Raw genomic sequence first — 13,459 nt, forward strand, 5'->3', positions numbered from 1 at the left:
TCCCATGTGTGGAGGTTAGAGGACAGTTTGTTCTCTCCTTCTACCATGTGAACCTCAGGAATCAAATTCAGGTAGTCAGACTTAGTAGCAATTGTTTTAACCAGCTATGCCAGCTCACTGGCCTCTTTAGATGAACTTTTAATGTCAGTTAGAGAAGCTTGGGGGCCTACTGTACCTTATGAGAGTCTACTTGGTAGGACCAGATCAGTGGATTTCTTGCCTTTTGTAGGTGGCAAGCCTCAACTCAAGTTCAATTTAGCTGAATGGTGGTGGCACACACCTTTAATCCCAGAACTTGGGAAGGAGTGGCAGGGGGATATGAGTTCAAGGCCAGCCTAGTCTACAGAGACAGATCCAAAACAGCTAGGACAGTCACACAGTCTGTCTCGAGAAACAGAAAACAAAACACAGAAGTTCAACTTAAACACCAAAAACACATCTACACACAGATGAGGGCTTTGAAACACACCTTTTTTCTTTCTGTTTTTTTGTTTTTGTTTTTGTTTTTTGTTTGTTTTGGGGAAACTGAGTTTCTATGTGTAGCTTTGGCTGCCCTGGAACTCGCTCAAACTCAGAGATCCACCTGCCTCTGCCTCCTGAGTGCTGGAATTAAAGGCGCAGCCACCACTGCCTAGCAGAGCACAACTTTTCTGAAGCATATAAAAGACTGGACATGATACAGCTCAGGCTGGCAATCCCAGCAGACGAAGGCAGATCTCTGAGTTTGAGACCAGCCTGGTCTACAAGAGCTAGTTCCAGGACAGCCTCCAAAGCCACAGATAAACCCTGTCTGGAAAAACAAAACTAACAAACAAACAAACAAAAAAAGGAATCACCAGTTTCAGCTGGATGATGGTGGCACTCTACTATAATCCCAGCACTGGAAGACAGAGACAGGTGATCTCTGTGAGTTCACAGACAATCTGGTATACCAAGTGAGTGCCAGGCCAGCCAGGTACAAGCACAGAAACTATCTCAAAAAAAAAAAAAAAAAGGGGGGGGGAACATGACCCACATCACATTGGCCATTTTTAAATAGACATATAAATGTGCCTAACAACATTCTTCAATGAACCAGTAAGTATAGGCTTTTTCAATATTTATACAGTAACTGAAGTGAAACTGAATCTAAAATTCTGAAGATAGTTGCAGAGAGTGAAGTTAAACTGCAAGCAGAAGCCAGAAGAAAGTCTTCTACTATCAGCTGGAAAACAACTTTATATAAAGATGGAAACTAACGTTCCTGAACTATCAAAATTAATGTCCCACTGAAGTCACCAGCAGCAAATGCCGTTTAATCCTAGAAATTCTGTGTAAATACATAGTTTGCACAATGATTCTTTCCCCAATGGTTACGAAAACCAACCCTGACTTGGGGGCATTTAGACTGTTAACCGGTAGAACTCTATGTAAATGCTAAATAAGTTGACTGGCTCTAGGACACTTTGGGTTTGACAGTTCGCTGGACCCTAGCGGATGATTCTTTACAAGTCGTCTCCCACCTTTAATTGTCATGGTCTAGAGAATATGAACATTTTACTCAACATACACGACAAACAATCGACGTTTAAAGGTCAAAGGGGACCCGTTTTTTAACCTTCCCTCAACACGTGTTCAGCACAAACTTCCGGGTGAGGCTACAATTGGCTGCGCAATTCAATGGATTAAAACGATGCTTTCTTGGGCTCTCATTTTATTTCCAAGCTTCCCCCGTCGCGCGCACATTTCTCAACCAGCAACTCCCCCAAACAAAAGCATCCCACAGTAAGCAGAGCAATCACACAAAAAGGGCTTTCTATATAGGAGCATCAAGTTAGTGGTCCGAAAACATTAACCAAACTGAAGCACAAAGCCGGGATAGAAAGGGGAGGAGCTGGATGCCGGGGTCAGTAAAACAACAATCACACGGGTCTGGACAAATCCAAGGCTTGGAAGCGGTGGAGCCCATCCCACGCCACTCCCGGGAAAACACCAGCAGACACCTCTTTGAGGAACTTGGGTGCTCACTACATCCAATGCTGCCAAGGTAAGGTGAGCAGATGCCCAACCGCCATCGCCCTCCTCATGGACTGAGCTCGGGGTCTGAAGCTGCACTCAGTCACTTCAGGGAGAGCTAAACACGGCACGAAGAGGAGTGAAGATGTCCCCCACGTGTCCCACGCACCCCACTCGCCGGGAACCGAGGTTCAGGAAGGTTGTCCAGGCGCCTCCCTCCCGCTCCCGAAACCGAGAGCAATAGGTCGGAGAGACCCGAGCAGGGTCTCCGCCTCACTCTCGCCTCCCGTCTCAGGTCTAGGAGAAGGAAGAAGGAGAAGGAGGCGATCCCCGTGGAGCCGGCGTTCGCAGGGCAGGGCTGCCCGGCCTCAGAGCTGCTTATCCGGCTCGGGACAGCGGGACTCCCACAGAGCCGGCGCTGCCTGGCGGAAGACACCGGAACCAACGGGGCGGCCGGCGAATTGAGAACGGGCAGCGGGCGAGCGAGGCCCAGATAGTCGTGAAGTAGCCGCCTCCCCCCACAACCGGCCTCACACGGACCCCGAGGAGCGCTGGTGGGAGTGGGAGGCTGTTTGGACCGACGAGCGTGGAAGGAGAAAAGGGCTGAGGGGAGGACTTACTTTCCCCAGCAAACCCTACGCCAGAACAGCTTCTCCCGGTCGGTGAGCGCGTGAGGAGCCGGAGGCAACAGGAGCGGAGGCGGCGGCGGCGGCGGCGGAGGTGGCGACGGCAGAAGCAGCGTCCGGCTCTGCCTACCTCCCCGCCGCCATCTTGACGCCCCTCCTCCCGACCCCCCGCCCCGCAGGAAGAGGGGGCGGGGCGACGGGTCAGGTGCCGCGCGCACGCAGCGCGCGCCACGCCCCACGTGACTTCCCCCCCCCCCCTTCTCCGCCCCGCCTCCTTCCTAGGTGAAGGAAGCTGATCCCCCCCCATCTTGACCGCCCCCTCTGCCTTCGCCACCAAAACCGGACTCCGCCAAGTCCCGCTACCCTGGTACCAGTTATGGGATCCAAGAGAATTCCGGAACCCAACCGGTCCATTACCGCGGCTCCGGGGTGGGCGAAGGGTGAGGGGGCCGGGTTTCCGAGAAGGGGGAGGGGGCAAGCGAAGGCGGCCTAGGACAGTCACGTGTCCGATGCTTCCGCCGCCGCTAGTCGAGACCTCGCGAGAATACCGTTTCCCCACCCGTCTTTTCCGCGGGCTGTCGGGAAGAAGGTCGCTTTCTCCTGGGTGCCACCAGGAGGTCAGCATGTGTGTCTGCGCGCATGCGCCCCCCGCCTGCAGTGGTAGTCGGGCTCCTAGGGCCCCACAGCTATTTTCAGAATCTTGGCATTGGGTAGTCAAGGTCCGTCGAGCCCTTGCGGGGTTTCTGTCACTTGACGGATGAGCTCTTCATTGAGCATGCTAGAAGAAATATTAACGTAGTCATTGCTTTGAAGCTCGCTTGAGCTTTATTGAACTTCATTGACTCGAAAACCGCAGTGAGCCTGCGGGCTGGTCCATGGTCATTATCTCCTGTAGAACACAGGTCCCTATCCTAGACTCTAAACACATGCCCAGACACCTGCACCCCCCGTGGCTCTCCATTAACGATTACTGCATACCAGGGCTTCCCCGTAGCTTTTCCCTTGTTAAATTTCTTTTTTTTTTTAATTTTCATTATTCTTAAATGACCTACTAGACTAACACAACTTCTTGGTCACCCTTTTGTAAAGTCTTTCTGAGAATGCGCTTGACTCTGTTACTTAGGTGATAGGCACGCCTGGATGATTCTTACCTCCACTGGACGCTTAGCATCTGTTTGCCCTGTGCTGAAAACAAACGGTGCACTCTTGTTTTGACAGTTGAGGTTAAAGTGTGTGAACTCAGCCAGGCAGTGGTGATGCATGCTTTTAATACCAGCACTTGAGAAGCAGAGGAAGGCTGAACTCTGAGTTCCTGGCCAACGTGGTCTACAAAGAAGTTCTAGGACAGGCTACAGAGAGAAAAATATGAGAGCTCTTCCAGACAATTATTGGTATTGTGTTCTGGTTTGCTTTTCTGTTGCCATGATAAAACAATCACCAAAACCGACTAGGAGAAAAAAGGGTTTATTTCATCTTACATTTTACAGTTCATCATCTATGCAGGCAAAGGCAGTTTCTGGAAGGAGAAACTGAAGAGTTCAGCTGCTTACCGGCTTGCTTTCGTCTACAGCCCAGACCTACGGTGGGCTGGTCTCTCCTGCCCCAATTATAGACCACTGTGCTGGACTCAAATCCTCAACTGAGATTGTCCTTTTTTGCTAAGTATGTCTGGGTTTAGTCAGGTTAGCAAAAACTGACAGTGGGGAATGTACATACAGCAATAATATGGATTCTAACTTTGTATGCATACATATGTATTATATCTGTGTTTTTGGTTTTGGTTTTCTTTGGTTTTTGGTTGTCTGAGACAGGGTTTCACTGCCCTGGCTGTCTTGGAGCTTGTTCTGTAGATCAGGCTAGCCTCAAACTCAGAGATTCACCTGACTCTGCCTCCCAAGTGTTGGGATTAAAGGTCTGGGTCACCACTGCCAGGCCTCTATATTTGTGTTCTTATCTATAAGAACAGAAGAATTTTAAGGCCAGGTATGGTGGCAAAACCTAGAACTGAACCTAGGTCCTCTAAAAGAGTAACAAGTGCTCTTAACCACTACAATTCTCTAGCTCCTCTTATTTTTTAAAGATTTTTTTATTTATTTATGATGTATTTATGATGTATACAGTTATCTGCATGCATGCTTGCACACTAGAAGAGGGCACCAGATCTCATAACGGATGGTTGTGAGCCACCATGTGGTTGTTGGGAATTGAACTCAGGCCTCTGGAAGAGCAGTCAGTGGTCTTAAACTCTGAGCCATATCTCCAGTGGGGGGGGGGCGGCTTTTTGGAGGGTATTTCAAGGCAGGGTTTCTCTATGTAACTTTGGAGACTGTCCTGGAACTAACTTTTGTAGACCATGCTGGTCTGGAACTCACCGAGATCCACCTGCCTTTGCCTCCGGAGTGTACCACCACCGACCAGCTAAGAGTCATTGTTTTTAATTATGCTTACTGAGGGAAGACTAATGTGCACAGAGTGTAGGTGCCTTCAGAGGCATCAGAAGTCCCGGGTCGTTGTGAGATGCCTGGCATGGGTACTAGTTACTGAACTCAAGCCCTCTGGGAAAGCCGTGTATGCTGCTGACTGCTGAGCCATTATCTCCAGTCCCCCTCTTTTTACACAAATTTCAGACACATTTTCACTAAGTATGACAGGTTAACTTCGAAGTCACTCTGTATCCTAGGCTGGTCTTAAACTTGCAACTATCCTGCCCCAGTCTGCTAAGTCATTCTCTTTTTATTTGAAGACAAGGTTTCAGTAACTTGCCCTTTCCGGCATTGAACTCAAGATCAGACAGGCCTTGAACTTGCAATCCTCTTCCTCCATTAAACTAAGTAGCTGCAATGACAGGAATACACCAACCAAACCTGGCTCTGTACTTCTGTACATTTTGTTTTGTTTTTGGCTTTTCAAAACAGGGTTTCTAGTCCCAGATGTCTTTGATCTCATAGAGATCTGTTTGCCTCTGCTTCCCAAATGCTAGGACTAAGGCCACATGTGCCACCATGCCTGCCCTGGCTCTGTGTTCCTTCAGGTCAGCTTCTTAGCTTGTGTATGAATGAGAACACATGGTATTAACCATTGTGTGCCTCGTTTGTTTCACTTCCAGTTTGTCTCATGTTATTTCAAATGACACAAGTGTAATCCTTTTATGGCTGAACAGTATTCCTTTTGTTTTGTTTTTTTAGATAGTGACTCAAATGGCCTAGGCTGGTCACAAACTCTCCTTGTACCGATGGGTGACCTTGAACTCTTGATCCAACTGCCTCCACCTGCCAAGTGGCAGAGATAGCAGGTGTGCACCCCTTCACTTGGTTACACCATGTTTTCATTGTCCATTCATCCACTGGTGAACCCCTAACTTAATTCCACATCTTGGATTTAGTTAATAGTATAATAATAAGCATCCCAGTGCAGATGTCTGTTCAAAAGACTTCAGTTTCTTTGTCTAGACCCTTGTCATGGACTTGCTGGGCCTTAGGATTGTACTACTACTTTTTTGAGGAACCTCCATACTTATGTAGACTCACATAATGTCTATATGGTTTTATATTCCTATCAACAGTGTATGAAAGGGCCGGATGGTAGTGGCGCATGCCTTTAATCCCAGCACTCTGGAGGCAGAGGCAGGCGGGTCTCTGTGAGTTCTAGGCCAGCCTGGTCTACAGAGCAAGTGCCAGGATAGTCTCCAAAGGTACACAGAGAAACCCTGTCTTGAAAAACAACAACAACAACAAATAGTATATGAAGGATATAGATTAGATTAACTGTGATGGAAAACCCACATTAGATATGGGCTTCACCATTCCATTGGCTGAGGTCCTGGATCACATTGAAGAGAAAAAGCTACTATGCAAAAACACTCATCAGTTTCTGCTACCTGACTGTGCATGCAGTGTGACTAGCCAATAAGCCTCCTGCTCCTGCTGCCATGCCTGCCCTACCATGATGAACTACGTCTCTTCCAACTGTGAGTCACAGTCCACCCTTTCTCCCAAAACTTGCTTCTTGTTGGTATTTCTCACAGCAATGAGAAAAGTGACCAAAACAAGTCCCTTTCCCTGTATCCTTGCCAGCATTGTAAATGAGGGATTTTTGTTGTTGTTGTTGTTTTTAGTTTTGTTTTTTGACACAGGGTTTCTCTGTGTATCCGTGGCTGGCCTTGAACTCACAGAGCTCTGCCTGCCTCTGTGCCTCTCGAGCATGCACCACCATGCCTGGCTGTAATTTTTTTTTTTCTTTTTGAGACAGGGTTTCCCTGCTTAGCTTTGGAGCCTGTACTGGAACTAGCTCTTGTAGACCAGGCTCGTCTTGAACTCACAGAGATCTGGCTCCCTCTGCCTCCTGAGTGCTGGGATTAAAGGCGTGCACCACTGCCATCGCCCGGCTGCCTGGCCACAATTATTTTGTTTTGTCTTTTTTTCTTTTCTCTTACAATAGCCTTTCAGACTGGGGTGAGATGACATTTGTATTTTGAATTTTTATTCCCCTTGCAATGTGATTGTGCTTTTTTCCCCCACATATCTGTTGGCCTTGAGTTTGAAGAAATCCACCTTCTTCTACAACCCCTCCCAGTGGTGGGATTAAAGGCCTGGCCAGTACCACACAGATCATTTTTTAAAGGAATATCTATTCAGAGCAGGAGTGGTGGTACATGCCTTTAATCTCAGCACTTGGAAAGTAGAGGCAGGTGTATCTTTGAATTTGAGGCCAACCTTGTCTACATAAGAAGTTTCCAGTCATACCCTGCTTAAAACAACTACACACAAAAACAAAGAAGCCTGTAAGGCTATTTGCACAATTTAAATCTGATTCTGTTATATAACTTTGCTATAATAGCTTGAGCTTCTTATATATTGGATGAATACTTTGCACAGACATTATCCCCATGGCAGACATCTCTTCATTCTGTTAATTATTTCCTTTGCTACATGGAAGCTTTCTAATTAAACATGATCCCATTTGACCATTTCTTTTGTGACCCATGTATTGAACTCATACCCAAAAATCAGTTGTCTAAACGAATGTCCTGAATATTCCATTTTCTTCTAACAGTTTCACAGTTTGTGGTCTTATGTTTGAGTCTTTGATCCGTTATGGAAATTTTTACCTATAGTAAGGTATAGAGGGTTCCTCAGACATATTTAGAAAAAAAAAAAACCCTATGAACATAAAAGACAAGGCCAGTGAGATAGTCCAAGCTGGCAAAAGCACTTGCCACCAAGCCTGATAGACCTGAGTTTGAGCCTCAGAACCTACAAAGAAAGAGAAGCAACTCTTGCAAGTTGTCCTCTGACCTCCACATGTGTCATAGCACACGTGCACAAACATATATACACATATACATACACACACACCAATAAGTAAATCAATAAATGTCGCCGGGCAGTGGTGGCGCACACCTTTAATCCCAGAACTCAGGAAGCAGAGGCAGGCAGATCTCTGTGAGTTTGAGGCCAGCCTGGTCTACAGAGTGAGTTTCAGGACAGGCTCCAAAGCTACACAGAGAAACCCTGTCTCAAAAAACCAAAAAAAGAAAGAAAGAAAGAAAGAAAGAAAGAAAAGAAGAAAAGAGGCAAGTGGATCTCTATGAGTTTGAGGCCAGCCTGGTCTAGAGCAGTCTAGAGTTCCAGAGCAGTTACACAAAGAAATCCTATCTCAGGGGAAAAAAAAAACAAACATTTTTTTTGTCTTTTGCCATTTCTCTGAGTCTCTCTTCCTTCCCTTTCCTACACCCTTCCCTTCCCCTAGTAAAGATTTCCAAGTTAAAATAAAAATAAGAAATTTTTTTGGAGATAGGATTTCTCTATATAGCCCTGGCTGTCCCCAAACTCCCAGAGATCCTCCTGCCTCTGCCTCTGCTTCCCCGAGTGCTAAGATTAAAGGCACGTACTACTATATCCACCCTTAAGAATCTGGCGTTGGTGGCTCACACCTTTAATCCCAGCACTTGGGAGGCAGAGGCAGGCAGATCTCTGTGAATTCGAGGCCAGCCTGGTCTACAGAGTGAGTGCCAGTCTCAAAAAGCCAAAAAAAAAAAAAAAAGATTTACTTTTATGTGTATGAGTGTTTCAGTGTCCTTGGAGGCCAAAAGAGAGGTGTGGGATCCCTTAGAACTGGAGTTATAGATGGTTTTGAGATGCCATGTGGGTGCTTTTTTTGTTTGTTTTTTCAAGATTGGGTTTGTGTACCCTTGACTGTCCTGGAACTCAATCCATAGACCAGGCTGGTCGTGAACTCACAGAGATCTTCTACCTGCCTCTGGCTCCAGAGTGATGGGATTAAAGGCATGTGTCACCACTGCCCAGCAACGTTTTAATAAAAATAAAAATTTGTAAAAAAACAAAATAATACAAAAATTTTTCCATTGATATTCACTGGGTAGCTTAAGCTGTAGTGCACAACACAGCAAGCAGACAGAAATCTGTCATGTCAAGCAAGCAGATAGCTATCTACAATTTCTTTTTTTAATAATCTATTTAAATTCATTTTATGTGCATTGGTGTAAAGGTGTCAGATCCCCTGAAACTGGAATTACAGAGAGTTGTGAGCTGTCATGTGGGAGCTGGCAAACAGTCAGTGCTCTTAACTGCTGAGCCATTTCTCCAGCCCTGCAGATAGCTATCTGAAAGGAACAGAATACAGTGCTGCTTGCCTGTCACCCCAGCATTAAGGATCCAGAGTTGAAGGTCAGCCTGCATTATGGAGTGGCATCCTGTGTCAAAAAACAAGGAGGAAAAGAAAGAAAGAAAGAAAGAAAGAAAGAAAGAAAGAAAGAAAGAAAGAAAGGAAGGAAGGAAGGAAGGAAGGAAGGAAGGAAGGAAGGGAAGGGAGGAGGGGAGGGAGGGAGGGAGAGAGAGAGAAAGAAAGAAAGAAAGAAGGAAGATGCAGACCTACAGTGAAGACATCTGAGGGACTGTGTTTAATCCATTGATGCTGTTGGAGTGCTATCCTCCATGGGTTACAGCCATCACCTTCATCAAAGCAGCTGTGACTAGTGGAAACTGACACCTTCAAGTCTGTTGATTCCTGAGAGTCTTTCAAAGGGGTGTGTGTGGAGGGTCACTGGACCCTGGCCTAAAATTCTACTTGTTCCCTCCTGCACCTCCCAGCCCGCTGTATGCAGTTCTTCCCTAATTGTATGTGGCCTGGTGATCTCCAGAGGTGCTGGAATGCATAGAAGATGGAAGGCTGCAGCTAAGGGGAAGTTGGTGCTGGGGAGACACTTTCCAGTGGGACAGCTGCTTTTAGGTCACCTGTGACTGTAAGTAAGCCCAATAAACACACCAGTTTCCTAAGTTGGACTTGGAAGGCACCATACTTTGGTTTGTTACTGGTGTACTCTAAGGAGAAAGACGTTTTTTCAAATCTGTCCAAAATGAAGTTCACACAAGGATCTTCAGCATTAAGTAGCATTCACTTTCCAAGTGGCCGCCAACTCTTGTTGCACTCTGGGACCAGATGAGTACTAGTTTTGACAGCAAGAATTGACCAGGGTGCTCTCACCCTTTGCCACACTTGTAAGCATCCACCCAGATGCCTGGTGCTTTTCTCTCATAATCTTTACCTTTTGAATACATCTGAAAGGTGACATTTCAGGAGCTGCTTATACACACAAGCTTTAAGGACAGGCTTACCCATTGCAGCAAGATTGGTACAAGGAAAAGATAGGAAACTAAAGGTCATTGAAAAATGATTGCTTTTCTCAACTCTGGTAGCAATTATTCAAAGAATGATGCCTCTGCATTTGTGTTCATGTGTATATGTGGATGTGTTTGTGTGTGTGTGATTTCTTTGCATGTACATGGAAAGATAATGTAATTAACAATTGTTATTAGGGTATAGCAACTGAGATACTGGGAGGTTCTTTGCAGGGAGAATACTTACTTAGGGCACGCCCAGCACAGAGATGCCTCTGAAAGCAGATGATTGGGAATCCTACATTGGCATAGTGCTGACCTATACCAAGCCCTCTTACTTCATTCTTTGTCTGCAGGCACACTTATATGTTAGTAGGAAGTCATTCATGGGCTAAAAACCAAGGGGTTCCTCTGTTGTTGAGATCAATGACTATAATGATAGTCTAATGAGCATTCATCCAGCAAAAAGTAAAAGCATAATTATAATATCACAGCAAAAAGCTGGCACACTGTTCAGGGTGTTTTCCTTGACACAGTGTTTCACTGTATAGCTCAACTTAGCTTTGACTTCCACGTTCCTGACTTTGCCTCTCAGCTCTGAACTTAGATGTCTGTGTGCCACCATGCCTGGCAATAGAGCTTTCCTCCTCTTCTCATCCTCTTCCTCCTCTACTTATTTATTTGTTTATTCATTTATTTTCAAACAGGGTTTCTGTGTGTAACAGTCCTTACTTATCCTGGAACTCACTTCATAGACCAGGCTGGCCTCAAACTCAGAGATCTGACCACCTCTGCCTCCCGAGTGCTAGGATTAAAGATGTGCACCACACCTGACATCCTCCTTTTACTTTTAAGATTTATTTATTGTTGTTTTATGTATGTGATTTGCTTGTATCTATGGATGTATGTATATAAAATCCCCTGGAGGTGGATTAACAGGCAGTTATAAGCTGCCCAATGTGGGTACTGGGAACCAAAACCTAGACCTCTGAAAGAGCATCGAGCACTCTTAACCACTGAGCCATCTACCGTTCCTTAGGATGGCTGCCTGATAGTGGCTTCCCTACCCTCAGGTAACTTTTGTGTTCATATTCACTCTGGGCATTTGTTATGGCAAATGTCATGCTAGCATCAGTTTTTGTTGTTGTTGTTTTGTTTTTCGAGACAGGGTTTCTCTGTGGCTTTGGAGGCTGATGTCCTGGAACTAGCTCTTGTAGACCAGGCTGGTTTCAAACTCACAGAGATCCATCTGCTTCTGCCTCCCGAGTGCTGGGATTAAAGGCGTGCACCACCAATGACTGGCTAGCATCAGTTTTTAAAAATTTTGTTTATTAATTGTGTATGTGTTTATATAAGTGTATGGTTCATGGCTCATGTGTGTGGGGGTACCTACAGAGGCCACAGGCATCAGATACTCTAGAGGTCAGTTACAGGCAGTTGTCAGACACCTGACAGGCATAGGTTCTGAGAATCGGGCTGTACTCTTCTGGAAGAGTCATACTGAATCTTTTGTTTTGTTTTGTTTTGTTTTTTTCGAGACAAAATTTCTCTGAATTGTTTTGGAGCCTGTCCTGGAACTTGCTTGGTAGACCAGGCTGGCCTTGAACTCCCAGAGATCCGCCTGCCTCTGCCTCCCAAGTGCTGGATTAAAGGCATGTACCACTAACTCCTGGGTGTCATGCAGAATCTTAACCACTGAGCCATTCTTCCAGCTTTCCTATCAGTTCTTTGAAGACTTTGACAATGGGACATGTGGAAGGCATTCCCTCTATGTCCACAGGGCTGGCCCCAGTACCTGGCTCCAGAATACCTACATTTGAGGATATTAAACTCCCCTATTTATTTTGAAGTGTTAGCAACTTTGCATGACCATAAAGGTAAAAACAGAATAAAGAACAAAAGATACCTGGGTGTGGCAGCCCACACCAGCAATTCTAGGACTCAGGAGGACAGAGGGATATATGTAATTTACATAGTGAGGTGCAAGCCATCCAGGACTACAGTGACACTCTGTATCAAAAAAGAAAAGGGGTGGGCTGGGAAGGGATGTTCAGGTGGAAATGTGCTTGCAAATAAGGACCTAAATTTGATCCCTAGGCCACCTCCCCTTTTGGAGCTGGGTATTGTGATACATGCTTGTAACCCCAAAACTGGGGAGATGAAAATGGGCAGGTCCCTAAGGTTCCCTTGTTCAGCTCCGTGTCAGGAAAAGACCCTGTGGATGGGACCTGAGGAACAACATCCAAAAAGCTTATGTCTTTTGCCTTCACCTGCACACACACGTGCACCTGTGCACACATGGAAAGTCTCCAGGAATTCTTAATTCTCATATTTAATCTGTTAATGCCCATTTTACATCTTTCTATATAATTTACCATATCTATATAGGGTTTTTTTTTTGTTGTTAGTTTGAGGAAAGGACCAAGTCCATGTATGCCAGGCTGGCACTGAACTCTCAATTCTCGCCTCAGTTTCCCATTTATCAAAATTATAGAAATTTGCCACCATGCCCACATTATTATTTTTAATAATATTTTAGGTTTTTTTTATGTGTATGGGTGTTTTGCCTGCATATGTCTGTGCACCACATACATGAAGTGCCCATGGAAGCCCAAAGAGGGTATTGGATACCCTGAAATTGGAGTTAATGGACCATTGTGAGCTGTCATTTGGGTACTAGGAATTTAACCCTAGTCCTCTGGAAGAGCAACAAGTGCTCATAACTGCTGGCTCAGCCATCTCTCCAGCTTTCTAAAACCATTTCTAAATTAAACTGGGTATGATGTACAAGTCCTTTAATCCCACTACTTGAGAAGCAGAGGCAGGCAGATTTCTGTGAGTTCAAGTCCAGCTTGGTCCTCAAAGCAAGCTCCAGGCCAGCCAAGTAGGATTATACGCTGAGATGTTGTCCCAAAAAACAAAACAAAGCAGAGTATGGTGGTACATGTACCTGAGATGCAGAAACTAGCAGATCTCTTGAGTTCCAGGCTATCTTGGGCTACATATCTCAATCCAGCACAGCCAGGGCTACATAGAGAAACTGTCTTGAAAAGTAACTTTAATTATTATCCTGTACATATGCACATAAAATGGCCTCAAATTCTTTTATTTGTTTGGTTGGTATTTTCCAGACAGGGTTTCTTTGTGTAGCCTTGGCTGTCCTAGAACTCTCTCTGTAGACCTCTGTAGACAAGGATGGCC

General features: G+C 45.5%; 1 protein-coding gene across 5 annotated transcripts in view; it reads right to left on the bottom strand.

The window, feature by feature from the left end:
- Window positions 1–13,459, bottom strand: part of Sbno1 (strawberry notch homolog 1) — a 76,554-nt gene that overhangs the window by 48,465 nt on the left and 14,630 nt on the right. For 3 of the 5 annotated variants that reach the window (XM_027413916.2, XM_027413917.2, XM_027413913.2), the window contains exon 1: window positions 2,616–2,790. The exons of 1 other annotated variant lie outside the window; for it this stretch is intronic. The gene's annotated coding sequence lies outside the window, so the exon portion shown is untranslated. Of the gene's footprint in view, window positions 1–2,615; window positions 2,791–2,992; window positions 3,012–13,459 lie in introns of those variants that run through there. One more of the 5 variants, XM_027413915.2, reaches the window with a different exon arrangement.

Source organism: Cricetulus griseus, chromosome 4 (genome assembly GCF_003668045.3).
Source record: "Cricetulus griseus strain 17A/GY chromosome 4, alternate assembly CriGri-PICRH-1.0, whole genome shotgun sequence".
In the NCBI taxonomy this organism is placed as follows: domain Eukaryota; kingdom Metazoa; phylum Chordata; class Mammalia; order Rodentia; family Cricetidae; genus Cricetulus; species Cricetulus griseus.